Genomic DNA, 14,944 nt, shown 5'->3' on the forward strand with positions numbered 1-14,944 from the left:
TTTGATCACATTTAAACAATTTGTGATTTAATTTGGCAGGGCTAGTGTATTTGTTTGAGTGAAACAAGCCACAATGCAATGTTTGTATAGTTGGAAAAAGCCTTTGTGGTGACCCAAACAACCTGTGTCCAGTTAGCAGAGTGAGCACCTGCTGCAGCTGTCAGAGAAAGGAAGGAAGTATGCAACATTACTGGATGGCCTCTCTTTGGGTAAGGAAGAGAGGCACGTGCCTTGAGTGTAAGGTCCCCATAATAGTCACTGCTAGGAACAGGGAGACTGCATGACAACACTGACTCCTTTGGGGCAGGAAGTGTTAAGGGATTATATAATTTATGGAAGTGAGAGATATACTCTTGCTAATACTCTCTGCATGCCAAACTCTGGAGCATATTACTGGGCTTGCATCATGGGCATAAGGCTAAAATTAAGAAAACCAAAGATGGCAAACTAAATGGCAGACACTGCCAGTCAGTCCTTAATCGTCTGCTGAAGAAGGATCAAATTGACTAAATGCCCAAGTGAGGAATGATGTTTAGCAGGTAGTGGGGAGCAGATAATGTCAAAAATACATTACTGTGACCCATTATCATTATGCAGTATGTGGAGCATGGAAATTATTCTCCAAAGCAGGAAAAGGACAGGGTTGTTAAGCATTCATAAGTGCTTTTAAGATAATATTTCATGCTGGAGTTTGACAATGGATAGTGCCAGCTGGCAAAGAACAGTGACAGAATGTAAAACAGCTTTAAAGGTTGATAGATACATTATGCCAGTCTTTAAAAAAAAACTGCTGTTAAAGCAGTTTATTTCTTCAAAGTGATCCTTATTTTCTGCCTGCTGTTTGTTTGATAGTGCTAAAGAGATTTACCAGTTTTAAAGACTTTGAAAGCTGGTAAAAAGACCTTTAAGCTCCTAAACATTTTTTTTCTTTATGTAACTGGCAGTAGGTAGAGGAGACAAAGCTCTGTGCTTCACAAAGTTGTATGTTTGCGCTTAACTGTTTTTAACACTTATGTGTTGCTGACCTGCATTCCAAGATTCACATCTCAACCTTTTCTCTTTGGGTGAATTTCCTGATATCCATGTATTAAAGACATAACTTAGTTTTGATCAAAGACCCAAGCATAATCCTGTATGTTCTTCATTTGATGACAGTTAGGAATCTGAGATGTGTAAAATGAAGTGCCTGTAATTGTGGGTACTAAGGAATCAGTAAATGATATTGACACACCTCTACTGTCATTTGATCACAATTAAACAATAGTGGGAATGGCTAATCTATGCTTGAACAAAGTTGGAATGCATTGCTGTGGCATTATTTTTATTTGTTCACAGTTAGACATCTGTGGTACACCCTGTCAATAAAATGGTTAAAACACCTCATATGTCTCAATTAACTCTCTTTCCTAAAGTAGGTTTGGTGTATATTCTGAACATACCAACTACTATCAAAAGCCTGCTTAGCATGTGCAGTAATGTATAACATGTTATTTGTGTAAAATTATAACAATACTTAAAAGATGACTCTGCAGTAATATAGCCCCACACTATTATAGTTAGACCCACCCATTCAGTTGCTTCAGTTGCTTTCTGAAGCCTCCCTTCCTTGCTTTAAAGTGCAGCTACTAGGAATTCAGAACTGCTTTCAGACACCCCCTCACTAAATATGCTAGTTGCAAATGGTAATGTAAGGGTTATCCAATATAACCCATTTTACACCTCATCTAGCACACACCAAAATCTTTGCTGTAACTGCTTTCTGTAACCAATCTTAACCTTAATTTCTTACTCCTCTACTTACATTTTTTCTTATCTTATTTTCATGCATAATCTTTGCCCTTCATCCTTATTTTCTCATCAGTATATACTATTTTCTATCCCTTTATCCTTCAGTTCAACTACAAAATTGTATATATTATAAAGATTATGTGAGTAATGCTATTCTTGGTATCTTTAAAAATATTTTTGTATAATAACGTCTGTTTCATAAACTAAATGGCTTGTTTACTACTGTGATATACTCTACAATATTAAGCTATGTTTTTTTGCTTTGTGTTTACCTATGCTAGGTCTGAAAACAATTTTTGTGATTAGTGCCCTATTATATTAAACAAAATAAATATATGAATATAATCTTTAGCTTTATAAAATACTCACATGCACATCATGTGACTAGGTGTTGGGGAATACAGCACTAGCACAAAGTAAACATCCTGAATGTGGCAGCACATATACTCACATCCATTTCATCAATCACTTATATTCATGTTCAGTTCAACATTCAGCACCCTTATAATACCAAAGTTACAGTGCTGAGAAAAGAAAAAATGATCTCTACCTGAGGTTACACTAATCTCTTATGCAAGCAGGAGTTGGGAGGGTGGCCTAATGGTTAAGGTGCTTGCCTTACAAGCACAAGGTGCAGGGTTTGAGTCTCACAAGGCCTAATTGGCTAGGTTTAAAATGGCTCACAAGGGCAGTTAGACTAGTGCTAATCTATGAACTGCTCACCCCTCCTCTTTTCCTTCTTCCAGCTATCACAAACATCTTTGAGCCCTTCTATTTGGCCACCACTGTATTTTACCCTTTGGAAATGTGTTTTAAAGTTCCCACTATACACAGAGTAAGAAGTCATTTTTAAGGCATCTTTGTATCTGACCCCTTACAGCTTCTAGGTACCACTCCTCTCTACATTCTCTCCTTCATGTGCATCTACAACACTCTCACTTAATCTCTTACAAAACAGTGTGTTCAGATATTTCAGATTCTCTTTTATCTTCCTATGTGTGCTTACATACCAAGCTCCGTTGGTGTTCTGTCATAATCCAGGTCCTCTATGCTACCTATCATTTGGCAACTCTTTACTACTTGTACTTTGTTATTTGGGAGTACAATCTCTGCCTCATATCACATGAAATTAGTTAGAAGATCACAAAAATATTGATAAAAAGTGCAAAACAGTTTTCATCATTTATGTTTATTAGTCTAAAACATCATGTTTCTAAAAGCACATACTATTTTTAGAATAACTATTTCATGTACAGCACATGTTGATGAATAGAAATAAATCACCTTGTGATGACCATTTTCCACATCTTTCACCCTATTGATTGTCCATCGATGGTCTCCACAGATCCTGGTCTCCCAATATACTGTCAATGTATTTAGAATAGATAGATGCTGCTCTGCTTGGGTTTAGTTCAAAGAGAATATGACCTTGCATTGCATATAGAGTGGGATTTTCAAGTTTCAGTTTTGGTAAATCAACATTATATATGCAAAAGAGCAGTTTGTCTTCTCTGCATCTGTTTCTTCCTGGCTGGACCACAATCATTCCTATTTTCAAATGTTCAGGAAGATGCCATCACATGCTTTTCTTCTGTTTGGAATTACAATTACAGTATTGGAAGTGTATATAATTGATGTCATATTGGTGCTAAATGTAAAATGTCTTGCTGTTTTCCAGTTTTTATCATGTAATCAGCTTCTACTCAGAATCTGTTGGGCTACTGTACAGCAAAATGTAGTAACAGGTCAAGCAGAATTAAGACATATAGTATTATAAACCACAACATAAGTGAAAGGCTACTTTCTTCTATGCACCTGTTATGGAAAATGGAGTAGGTAGCTGATGAGGACAAGCTGATTGTAAAACTGCTTACTATTATACTACCTTATATGTTGTTGTATGCACTCCTTTTTCTGTAGCTATTGTAAAATTCCATCATATAATTGATTTATTTCATTCTCATTTGTTAACTGTAGCTTGACTATGCCTGTGTGTCAGACTAATGTTCAGCAATCTTATTTATGAGACAGTCACAGTTCTCATGTTTGTGTGGTGGCATTATGTGCAGAAAAACACGAGGAAGTAGTTTACACAGTTAGTAACCTGGAATAGATCCAGGCTACTCAACAAGTACCAGAGTGGTGGCAGAAGTATTGTAGGAAATGTAAGTACATATCAGTGAGAGCGCTGCATGTCTGACTTTAGCACAAGATTTAGGGGAGGAATTAGAAACAAAACAGACAAAATGTTAGAAACTAGGAACCAGCACATCTTCTCTTCATCCTCCTCCTCCACAGACTGTAGATGTCTAAACTAAACAAGAAAAAGAAGAAGAAACACTTGTGTTCATGTTATGCCGGAGTTTTCCTTATTCTAGCCAGAAAGCAGTTAGTGCAATAAAACTACTGCACACTGAAAGGCAGGCATATATTTTGTAAAGTCTGCAGGATTCTGCTCTTCTGTTATTTCCATTAACTGGCAGCTGTTGTGGATTGTTGTAATGTGAGGTGACCATTTGTTTGTATATTAACAATACATGTATTTTTAACAAATCTCTCATAATTGGTTAAAAAGTAAACATAAGAGTAATGCTGTACAATGTGGAAAAAAAGAGGCTGTCAATCGACTGGAAGAAGAGGTCAATGTGAGACATAGTCAAGTAGAGTAGAGTACAGCAGCCTTGTTACTGGATTGCAGTCAACTGCTTTTATCTTTTATAATATTTTTGTGGCTTGTTTACTGTCATTTGTTCAGGTTTTGATGCTTAATTAACACTTGTTCAAGAATATGGGCTCATCTTTTCCTTTGCTTCGATTTCATTGACAGAAAATGAGACAATATAGGAGCAAATTCTTCAGTTCGCTCAACAACATGAAAGGATAGCGACAGAATAGTAGCTTAAAAACATGAGAGTGACAAAGGAGGCATTATGTAAGTATTAAATCTGGTTTGATCAAGTAGTAACACAAGAAAGCATTTGTTTAGAAAAGGTTGGCAGATGCCTGAAATGAACTACCAACCTAAATGGTTGGGCACGGTTAGTGGGGTGTCATCCATTTTCATGGAATTTGCATGGGGGGGCTAATAGGCTTATAACTGTAAGAGGATGATGGAGGAAAGCATCAGAGAGGATCTGTGTTTATTGTAAACATTTAAGAAACAAGTAGGCTGGAGGAAACTTCCAATCCAAGTGTCTGTTTGTACTTATAACAAAAACAGGCCACTTTTTTTAAGGATTATGGTTTGTTTTAAGAAGCCTGATAATTCCAATGAAATATGTCACAGTATCATTTGAATATTTTGTTTATGAAGCTGGAAATTGATGGTGTAATGATAAATGTTGTTAGTGCATATGCTCCACAAGTTGGGTGTGCGATGGATGAGAAAGAAAAATTCTGGAGTGAGTTGGATGAAATGGTGATGACTGTACCCAAGGGTGAGAGACTGGTGATTGGAGCAGATTTCAATGGGCATGTTGGTGACGGGAACAGAGGGGATGAGGAAGTGATGGGTAGGTATGGTGTTAAGCAAAGGAATGCAGAAGGTCAGATTATAGTGGATTTTGCGAAAAGGATGGACATGGCTGTGGTGAATACGTATTTTAACAAGAGGGAAGAGCATAGGGTGACATACAAGAGTGGAGGAAGATGCACACAGGTGGATTATATCGTATGTAGAAGGGCCAGTCTGAAGGAGATTGGAGACTGTAAAGTGGTGACAGGGGAAAGTGTAGTTAGGCAGCATAGGATGGTGGTTTGTAGGATGACATTGGTGATCAAGAAGAGGAGGAGGATGAGTGTGAGGGCAGCACCAAGGATCAAATGCTGAAAATTGAAAAAGGGTAATTGTGAGGTGGAGTTCAGGGAAGAGTTAAGACAGGCACTGGGTGGCAGTGAAGAGTTACGGAATAGCTGGGTAACTACAGCAGAGCTAGTAAGAGAGATGGCTAGAAAGGTGCTTGGTGTGACATCTGGAAAGAGGATGGACAACAAGGAAACCTGGTGGTGGAATGAAGAAGTAAAGGATAGTATACAGAGAAAGAGGTTGGCGAAGAAGAAGTGGGATTTTCAGCGAGATGAAGAAAGTAGACAGGAGTATAAGGAGATGAGGTGCATGGCAAAGAGAGAGGTGATAAAGGCTAAGGATAAGGTGTATGAAGAGTTGTATGAAAGGTTGGACACTAAGGAGGGAGAAAAGGACCTGTAGCGATTGGCTAGACAGAAGGACCGAGCTAGGGAAGATGTGCAGCAGGTAAGAGTGATAAAGGATAATGAGGGAAACGTACTCACACACGAGGAGAGTGTGTTGAGCAGATGGAAAGAGTACTTTGAAGGGTTGATGAATGAAGAGAATGAGAGAGAGAGAAGGCTGGATGATGTGGGGATAGTGAATCAGGAAGTGCAGTGGATTAGCAAGGAGGAAGTAAGGATAGCTATGAAGAGGATGAAGAATGGAAAGGATGTTGGTCCAGATGACATACCTGTGGAAGCATGGATATGTTTAGGTGAAATGGCAGTGGAGTTTTTAACCAGATTGTTTGATGAAATCTTGGAAAGTGAAAGGATGCCTGAGGAATGGAGAAAAAGTGTTTTGGTACCAATTTGTAAGAATAAGGGTGATGTGCAGAGCTGTAGTAACTACAGAGGGATTAAAGTGATCAGTCACAGCATGAAGTTATGGGAAAAAGTAGTGGAAGCTAGGTTAAGAAGGGAGGTGATGATTAGTGATCAGCAGTATGATTTCATGCCAGGAAAGAGCACTACAGATGCGATGTTTGCTCTGAGAGTGTTGATGGAGAAGTACAGAGAAGGTCAGAAGGAGTTGCATTGTGTCTTTGTGGACTTAGAGAAACATATGACAGGGTGCCTAGACAGGAGTTGTGGTATTGTATGAGGAAGTCGGGAGTGTCAGAGAAGTATGTAAGAGTGGTACAGGATATGTACGAGGGTAGTGTGACAGCGGTGAGGTTTGCGGTGGGAGTGATGGATGTGTTTAAGGTGGAGGTGGGATTACATCAAGGATCAGCTCTGAGCCCTTTCTTGTTTGCAATGGTGATGGACAGGTTGACAGACGAGATCAGATAGGAGTCCCCGTGGACTATGATGTTTGCAGATGACATTGTGATCTGTAGTGAGAGTAGGGAACAGGTGGAGAAGATGCTGGAGAGGTGGAGATATACTCTTGAGAGAAGAGGAATGAAGGTCAGCAGGACTAAGACAGAATATATGTGTGTGAATGAGAGGAATGGTGAGGATGCAGGGAGTAGAGGTGGCAAAGGTGGATGAGTTTAAGTACTTGGGATCAACAGTTCAGAGTAATGGTGAGTGTGGAAGAGAGGTGAAGAAGAGAGTACAGGCAGGATGGAGCGGGTGGAGAAGAGTGTCAGGAGTGATTTGTGACAGACGAGTACCAGTAAGAGTGAAAGGGAAGGTCTACAAGAGGATAGCGAGACCAGTGGCAGGAGTCAGAGCTTGATGTGGCAGAGTTGAAGATGTTAAGATTTACACTGGGTGTGATGAGAATGGACAGGATTAGGAATAAGTATATTAGAGGGTCAGCCCAGGTTGGAAGGTATGGAGACAAAGCCAGAGAGGCAAAATTATGTTGGTTTGGACATGTACTGAGGAGGGATGCAGAGTATATTGGGAAAAAGATGTTAAGGATGAAGCTGCCAGGTAACAGGAAAAGAGGAAGGCCTAAGATAAGGTTTATGGATGTGGTGAGAGAGGACATGCAAGTGGCTGGTGTGACAGAGCAAGATGCAGAGGACAGGAAGAAATGGAAACAGTTGATCCGCTGTGGCGACCCCTAACGGGAGCAGCCAAAAGAAGAAGAAGAAGAAGAAGATCATTTCATTATTTCATCATCTATCATGTCAGTGGTTCTGTTTCATCTATTGGAACTTCTTTGTTTATAGTGTCTGGTTTCCTAATTTTCCTTTTCTGTGCTCTTCTTGTATAAGACCTCATTCCTTTCTTTACATTCTATGTAAAGTAATTCATAACTTTCTCAGGTAAGTCATTTTTTTACATTCTGTGTAAAGTACATCATAACTTTTTCAGGTTAGTCATTTATTTACATTCTATGTAAAGTACATCATAACTTTCTCAGGTCAGTCATTTCTTTACATTCTGTGTAAAGTACATCATAACTTTCTCAGGTCAGTCATTTCTTTACATTCTATGTAAAGTACATCATAACTTTCTCAGGTCAGTCATTTCTTTACATTCTATGTAAAGTACATCATAACTTTCTCAGGTCAGTCATTTCTTTACATTCTATGTAAAGTACATCATAACTTTCTCAGGTCAGTCATTTCTTTACATTCTATGTAAAGTACATCATAACTTTCTCAGGTTAGTCATTTCTTTACATTCTATGTAAAGTACATCATAACTTTCTCAGGTCAGTCATTTCTTTACATTCTATGTAAAGTACATCATAACTTTCTCAGGTCAGTCATTTCTTTACATTCTGTGTAAAGTACATCATAACTTTCTCAGGTCAGTCATTTCTTTACATTCTGTGTAAAGTACATCATAACTTTCTCAGTTTAGTCATTTCTTTCTGCTTCCTAACAAACTGAAATACATTCTTTTCAAGTCTGAAGCCTCTGTCATTGTTGTGATTCCCTTCCTACTGCAAGACTCACTGACTATGCTTTAGCATGATCATTGTCAACCGCTTTCTATCTTTCCCATCCATTTTTAGATGGTGTAGACCATAATGGGAATATTTCATTTTCTTGTTGAAGTGTTTGATCATTTAAGGGTTTCATGAATTCATTCATATATTTTAATGTGGCAGTTAGCAAATCCTAGTTTATTCCTACAAGAATAAGATGTCTCATGACTACTGTACTTCTCTATTATCCTAATGTAACCCTGTTCTTGACTTGTTTTCATCATAAGTACCTCCATTTGGTCACCTTTTGTATACAACTACTCACCATAGCTATCCTTCCTCACTCTTTCAGACTTACAGGCCAACATTTACATTTTTATTTTCTCTTTTTCTTCAATACTTTCTAAATAGCATATAATTACTTTCCAAACATGCACTGTCATTCCTCTACCTCCTGTGGCCTTCCTGTCATTACTTTGCAATATGAATTCTGATAACAGTATGTCTCTGTAATTTATCCAACTTAACATAATCTTGTAAATTTCTTTTTTCCCCTCAGTGATACCTTACCAGTCTAGAGTGCAGTGTTCTTTCATAAAATAGATGATGCAATCCTCAGCTGGTTCCTACCAGCCATTTTGTTTTCTATACCAGACTCCAACTCATTAAATCTGTCTTCTCCCAATACAGCTTCCTTTCTGAGCACTGAGCACTGCAGGCATGAAAAAATCAGATTTCCCCCCTTTACAACAAACTGATGCCATATTTATTTTAAGGCTGAAATGTACCATCTGTCTGCCCAAAGATGGAATGCTGCAAAAGCATTTTATTTTACTACTCAAGTCAGTTTTCTGATTATTAATGATTGTCTCAAGAGTCTGCCTGTTGCAGCTAATGTGGCTTTTCAGGTGGTCTACTGTTTCTTCTGAACATGTTAGAATCGTTTCTGCCATTGTATAAAGTAAAACAATAATAAGAGACAATAAAGAAGATCAAATGCCCAAAGTTCGGGACAGATTTTGAATACTGCTCTTATATACTTAGAAATTTGCTAGAATAACAGGTTTTACATTAGGATGTGTTTTCTGCAGGAAAGGTAATCTGAAACTTGAATGTCTCTTATTATTTATTGACTGTAGCCCTGAATGATTTGTCAAAAAAAGACAAATGTTATGAAAAACAGACCAAAAATATGAAGAATATCTGGGACATTCTGCAAAAATAAGGGAGAGTTGAGAGCAATGTTTGGGCGTAGTTCCCAACCATAAATCATTCTACAGCTAAAAAAAAAAGTCTAGCAGAATGCTTCATGAACCTTGACAACATTTGTTCTAGTATGTAAACTAGTTTTAGTGTCTCACATGGAAGCAGTAATATTCCATTTCTCATTGCCTGAACTGTTAATTATCATTACCCTGACTGTCTTTAGTGACGCACACACTGTTTATAGCTATGCTGATTCATGTTCCCCTTTTCCTAGGCCTCTCTTCATTTTTTATTCTGCTGTTTTGCAATTTTCTTTCTTAAAGTTAAGTCTTCACTATGTCCCTTATTTTCCCACATCTCTGTCTCTTATATAGAATACCATTCCCATCTTCATTCCCTGTCTGATGCACCTCACAGCTTTCTCAGTGATGTCATGCCAGACTAGTTTAGTGAATACTGCTAGCAAGCGACAGAGAGTTAAAGACAGAGGCCTACATGCTTTCACTTCTCTCCCATCTCCTACCTACTATGACACTGTATTACTTACTATGAACACTGGCTCAGTTTCCTCATCACAGATGTATCTATCTTCTCTTTGCATATTCTTTACATTCCTGGAGCTTCCATGACATAGCTTTTCACCAGTTCTTCTGACCTTTCCACTTTAAACTTATACCTGTCTGTATGCTTTCCTGTTCATGCATGGATTTTTTTCCTTAAAAATGTTCACTCTTATCTTTGTTTACTTTTCTATGCATACTTCCTTCAGATTTCTGTCTGTATGATTGCCTATATGATGTTTCTTTTTTATTACCTTAATCAATTAAAATTCTTCTTGTTCTCTGCAAATTATTCTTCCTTTTTGTACTTTCTGTCTTGCTGTTGGAGCCACTGTATCTTTCAATTCCATCCATAATATTCCATGACTTTCTGGTAACTCATCTATGCTACTACTAATGTTGGATTAGTCAAAATGCAACATGAGCTTTGCCTTGAATACTTCATTCCTGTATTTGCTTTACTGCTAGCCTTTCCCCAGGTCATAGGTACAAGGCAACCCTAAGTTAGCTGGCATGTTTGATTCAACCAGTTGTAATAAAATGAATAAAATCTACACTATCTCTAATTAACTTAATTAAAAAATGTTGCTACTCACTTTATTATCTACTTGAGTTTACTTTTTTTTGAGGAGGACTGGTTTGCATCTTAATTACAACAACATTTTATAACATTTTGTATAGTTACATCAATTTTGTCTTATTACTGTACTGATTTTATTTTAATCTACAGTTAGATATTTTTTCTCTAGAGATTGCTATCACATGGCATCAGGATCAGCTTTAGCTGTGGAGATTGCTATCTTGGAGTCTTTCCAAACTGTGAATGCATTTACAATTATGTGCAAATCAGGGGTATGGAATTGACTGGCTTCTATACAGAATTCAGTATTAGCAATATTATGATGCTACTCAATTTATAGTCAGCTGTGGCATTTTCAGTGAAGGGCAACAGATCCTCCTCAGTTTCTTTATCAGGGAAGTACTTAGAAGGATTTTTGTAGCTAATGTTTTATCATATGTAGAAAACATGTGAGGGCATTTTTTATGTGCAATGATCATCTCTTTTTCCCTTGCACGTATTGCTTAGGGCTTCTCATCAGTAAACGTATGTGGTTCAATGACAGGCACATCTGCAGCTATAGGCTTAACATGCTAAACAGACAAACAAAACTCAAAACAAAAACATTTTTTAAAGAAAACAAAAATGCACACACATTTTCACCTTAGTATGTTCCCAAGTGTTTTTTTTTACTAGAATTCCTCCTCTACATCAGTCTGTTTGCAGGAAGACAGTAATGATGACTGCCCTGTATATATGAGGGGAATCCTGTTATTTAATCGACCATCCTAAATGTCGAGTCTTGGAAAATCGAACGAGGAAGTTCGAAAAATAGAAATATCGAAGCCACTGAAATTCAAATTCTTTCCTAGGGAAAGAATTTGGTTGGCTGTTTCCGTGGCTTCGACATTTTCTGTAATGTGGTGTGAAAGTTATGGATCAGGTTAAGGTAAGTGTGTGAGTGTGACGGACATTGGGGTTAGGGTGCGGGTAAGGTAAGTGTGCGAAAGTGACTGATTTTAGGGTTAGAGCGTGGGTAAGGTAAGTGTGCGATAGTGACAGACTTTAGGGTTAGGGTGCGGGTAAGGTAAGTGTGTGATAGTGACGGACTTAAGGGTTAGGGCGCAGGTAAGGTAAGTGTGCGATAGTGACGGACTTTAGGGTTAGGGTGCAGGTAAGGTAAGTATGCGATAGTGACCGACCTTAGGGGTTGGGTTAAGGTTAGTGCATAGATAGCTGTGTATGTAAGGTGTAGTGTAGGTTTATTAGGTGTTTGGTGTGCTTGTGTTTTGTGTGTGTTTTTCGGAACAGCAAATTTTTTCCCTGGGAAAAAATTTGCTGTTCTGGGGTTTCGTTGTTGTCATATTTCGAACTTCCAAATTCGAACATATGGTGTTCGAAATTTTGGAAGTTTGATTATATGACATAGACCCTATATGAGAAACAGGAACTATAACTATACTGATTAGTTTGCATGTAATGAAGCACAAAGTTTATGAGTTCATCTTACCCATTTCCATTTACCTGTTTGTGAAACCCTAAGTCAACTAAATTGTTTATTCCAGAAGACAGGAGTAGAAACTGGTGAGTCACATATCATTCATTTTTGGATTTACATCAGAACTAACGTAACATGAGACAATATATATTTTGTAAAAGATTTAGATACTAGGTTATATACATTTTGTATTTCATTGATTGGGCTTTTAGAATGCAGTTAGCAGAAATGGATCTAAATAAGCCCGTATTAGCAAGGCAATATTCCTGCCTTATATGTATAGGTGAGATATCTTCTGAAATCTGTTGCCTTCAAAAGATTCACTTATGACAGAGTAGAAGGAATACATTTGTCTTTGATTCATAAAGGCAGCCATTAATATAAATAATCATACTTCTGCAAAACTGAAACACTGAACACTTTTATCAAGTTACACATGTTATTAGCTCAGTTATTTGCCTAGCATAAGTAGATGACATATTATAGGACACTTTAGTAAACTCTCTTTCCCTGTTAGTTTATTAGTATTGCCAGAACAAAAATGTTTCACTATGAACTATAGCTGCATTTATTGCTTATATTTTTTGTAATTGTTTGTTTTACTTGGAGTCTTTCCCCATGGACCATCACTGAAAATAAGTCATGGGTAGTCACAGATTCTTGGTTAACAAATATAAATATTTAATTAGAACCCCAAACTTTAGTAATGCTGTTGGAATAAGAAAATGTCAAAGCCATGCAGTAATGAAAATGGGTGTTCCAATTCCTAGGAACTCGAATGCTTTTGTAAACTGTATGAAGACGAGAACTTACATAACAAAAATCCCATTTTACAGTCAATCCTAAAACCAGAATAAAAATCACAAAAGAGCTTCTGACAACTATTTGCTGAATAACAATTCAGTGGATGAAACCTTTAGAGATTTCGAATAAAATATATTGGCAGGATGCAAGCTTCACTATGTCCTCCATACTCTTGATACTTATATAGGTTTACAATGAGATCTGTGAACTACAGTCGATCAAGAGTGACAATGTCGACTTGCAGTTTTCCTCACTCTAGTGCGATCTCAGAGTTGGCATATTTAATTTGTAGGTGGTGTGGGGGGCACAGGGGGCATAGCCCCCTGAAAAATAGTACAGTTAACATACCATTTACTGTAGAGTATAACGGTTCATTAATGTGCATAGCATGGGTGACTGACATCACCTCCTGCTATGTCAACTACATTGAACTACGGATGTCGATGTGTTCATTTTCATCTTGGTTGCTGTTTAGAAATTCCAAATTCAGCATTTTGAGTCAACATTTTAATCGGTCGACAGAAATGGTTTTGGAATTTCAATAGTAAACCTATAATATATATATATATATATATATATATATATATATATATATATATATATATATATATATATATATATATATATATATATAGACATATACAAAACAGCTTGCAAGTCTGTCTCATAAATTTGAGAATAAGGGTATTTTCTCTAGAGGTGGTATAGAACCCTTGACTTGCTATGTATATGTAAAGGGATGCAGTTGGTGACATGAAATTTTGGTGATTGGCTATCTTGAGTTGTGCATTGGTAGGATTATTGTCAGCTGACACTCCTGAACTGTGAATATATATATATATATATATATATATATATATATATATATATCTAGGAAACATGCTCGACTAGCATATGTCCGAATCACAAAACATCGAACACACATACATGAAAGCACTTAACATCGAAAAGCGCTTTTGTGTATGTGTAGCTCAAAAAAAAAAATCTATGTTTCTGCAGGTGGGCTTCACCCCCCCCCCACACCCCCCATGTGGGGGGCTGTGCCCCTCACACCCCCCCTACTTTATCATTCTTACTCCGAGATCGCACTACAGTGGGGAAAAGGAAATTTTCCCTTACGCGCACTGTAGTCTGATCTACGAAACAGGGACACATACACGGAAGCACTTGTCGATGTTAAGCTCTTTCGTGTATGTGTGTTCAATGTTTTGTGATTCGGACATATGCTAGTCGAGCATGTGTCTGGATCCCATATATATATATATATATATATATATATATATATATATATATATATATACAGATTTGAGTTAGCTCTTCCTAAGTTACCCTAACTATTCCATAGGAAACATGGCTGCAGCCTATGCAGCATCTGTCTCATTTTTTAGCCACTGATCTTCAGCAGAGAACATGTTTAAAATGAAGGAACGGATTACAGTGTTTTGCTGGATTAGTGTGATAGAAGCATTTCTTCTGCTATTCAAGTTTGGCAAGGTGGCTATTAGCATGTTTCCCTAACTTAACATGAATGCTAATTTTGCCCTAAATAACTGACCATTATAATTAAAAGATTTCACCAAGCATGGAATGTTCTTTTTATGTCTTAGACAAGGATTCATTAGGAATTCTTTTTCTCATAACACAAATTTGGGCTAAGCATTAATAGCATGCAATGTGTTTGCAGTGCTTAATACAAAAATCAAAAAAAAAGAAAAAAAAAACCCAAGTGGTATAAATAGTGGATGCCGCAGTGTACATCAAACCATGTTTCATCCAAAGCATTGCAGAGCTGAAGAGCTGTGCAACATACCACTCCAGACAACATTCACAAACAAGAGTAATTGCGCATCTGATTTGTATATGACTGTGTCATCATGATGTCGTGTGCCTTGCAAAGTGCATTG

The 14,944-nt window shown here is 37.4% G+C and overlaps 1 long non-coding RNA gene across 1 annotated transcript; it reads left to right on the forward strand.

Annotated features, from left to right (window-relative positions):
- Window positions 1–7,564: 7,564 nt before the first annotated feature.
- On the forward strand, window positions 7,565–10,893 carry LOC122794415. The gene is made up of 2 exons (XR_006363641.1): window positions 7,565–8,292; window positions 8,342–10,893. It is a non-coding gene; the product is annotated as an uncharacterized LOC122794415 (long non-coding RNA).
- Window positions 10,894–14,944: the final 4,051 nt, after the last annotated feature.

This window comes from Protopterus annectens, chromosome 2.part1 (genome assembly GCF_019279795.1).
Source record: "Protopterus annectens isolate FY-2018-M chromosome 2.part1, PAN1.0, whole genome shotgun sequence".
NCBI classification, from domain to species: Eukaryota; Metazoa; Chordata; order Ceratodontiformes; family Protopteridae; genus Protopterus; species Protopterus annectens.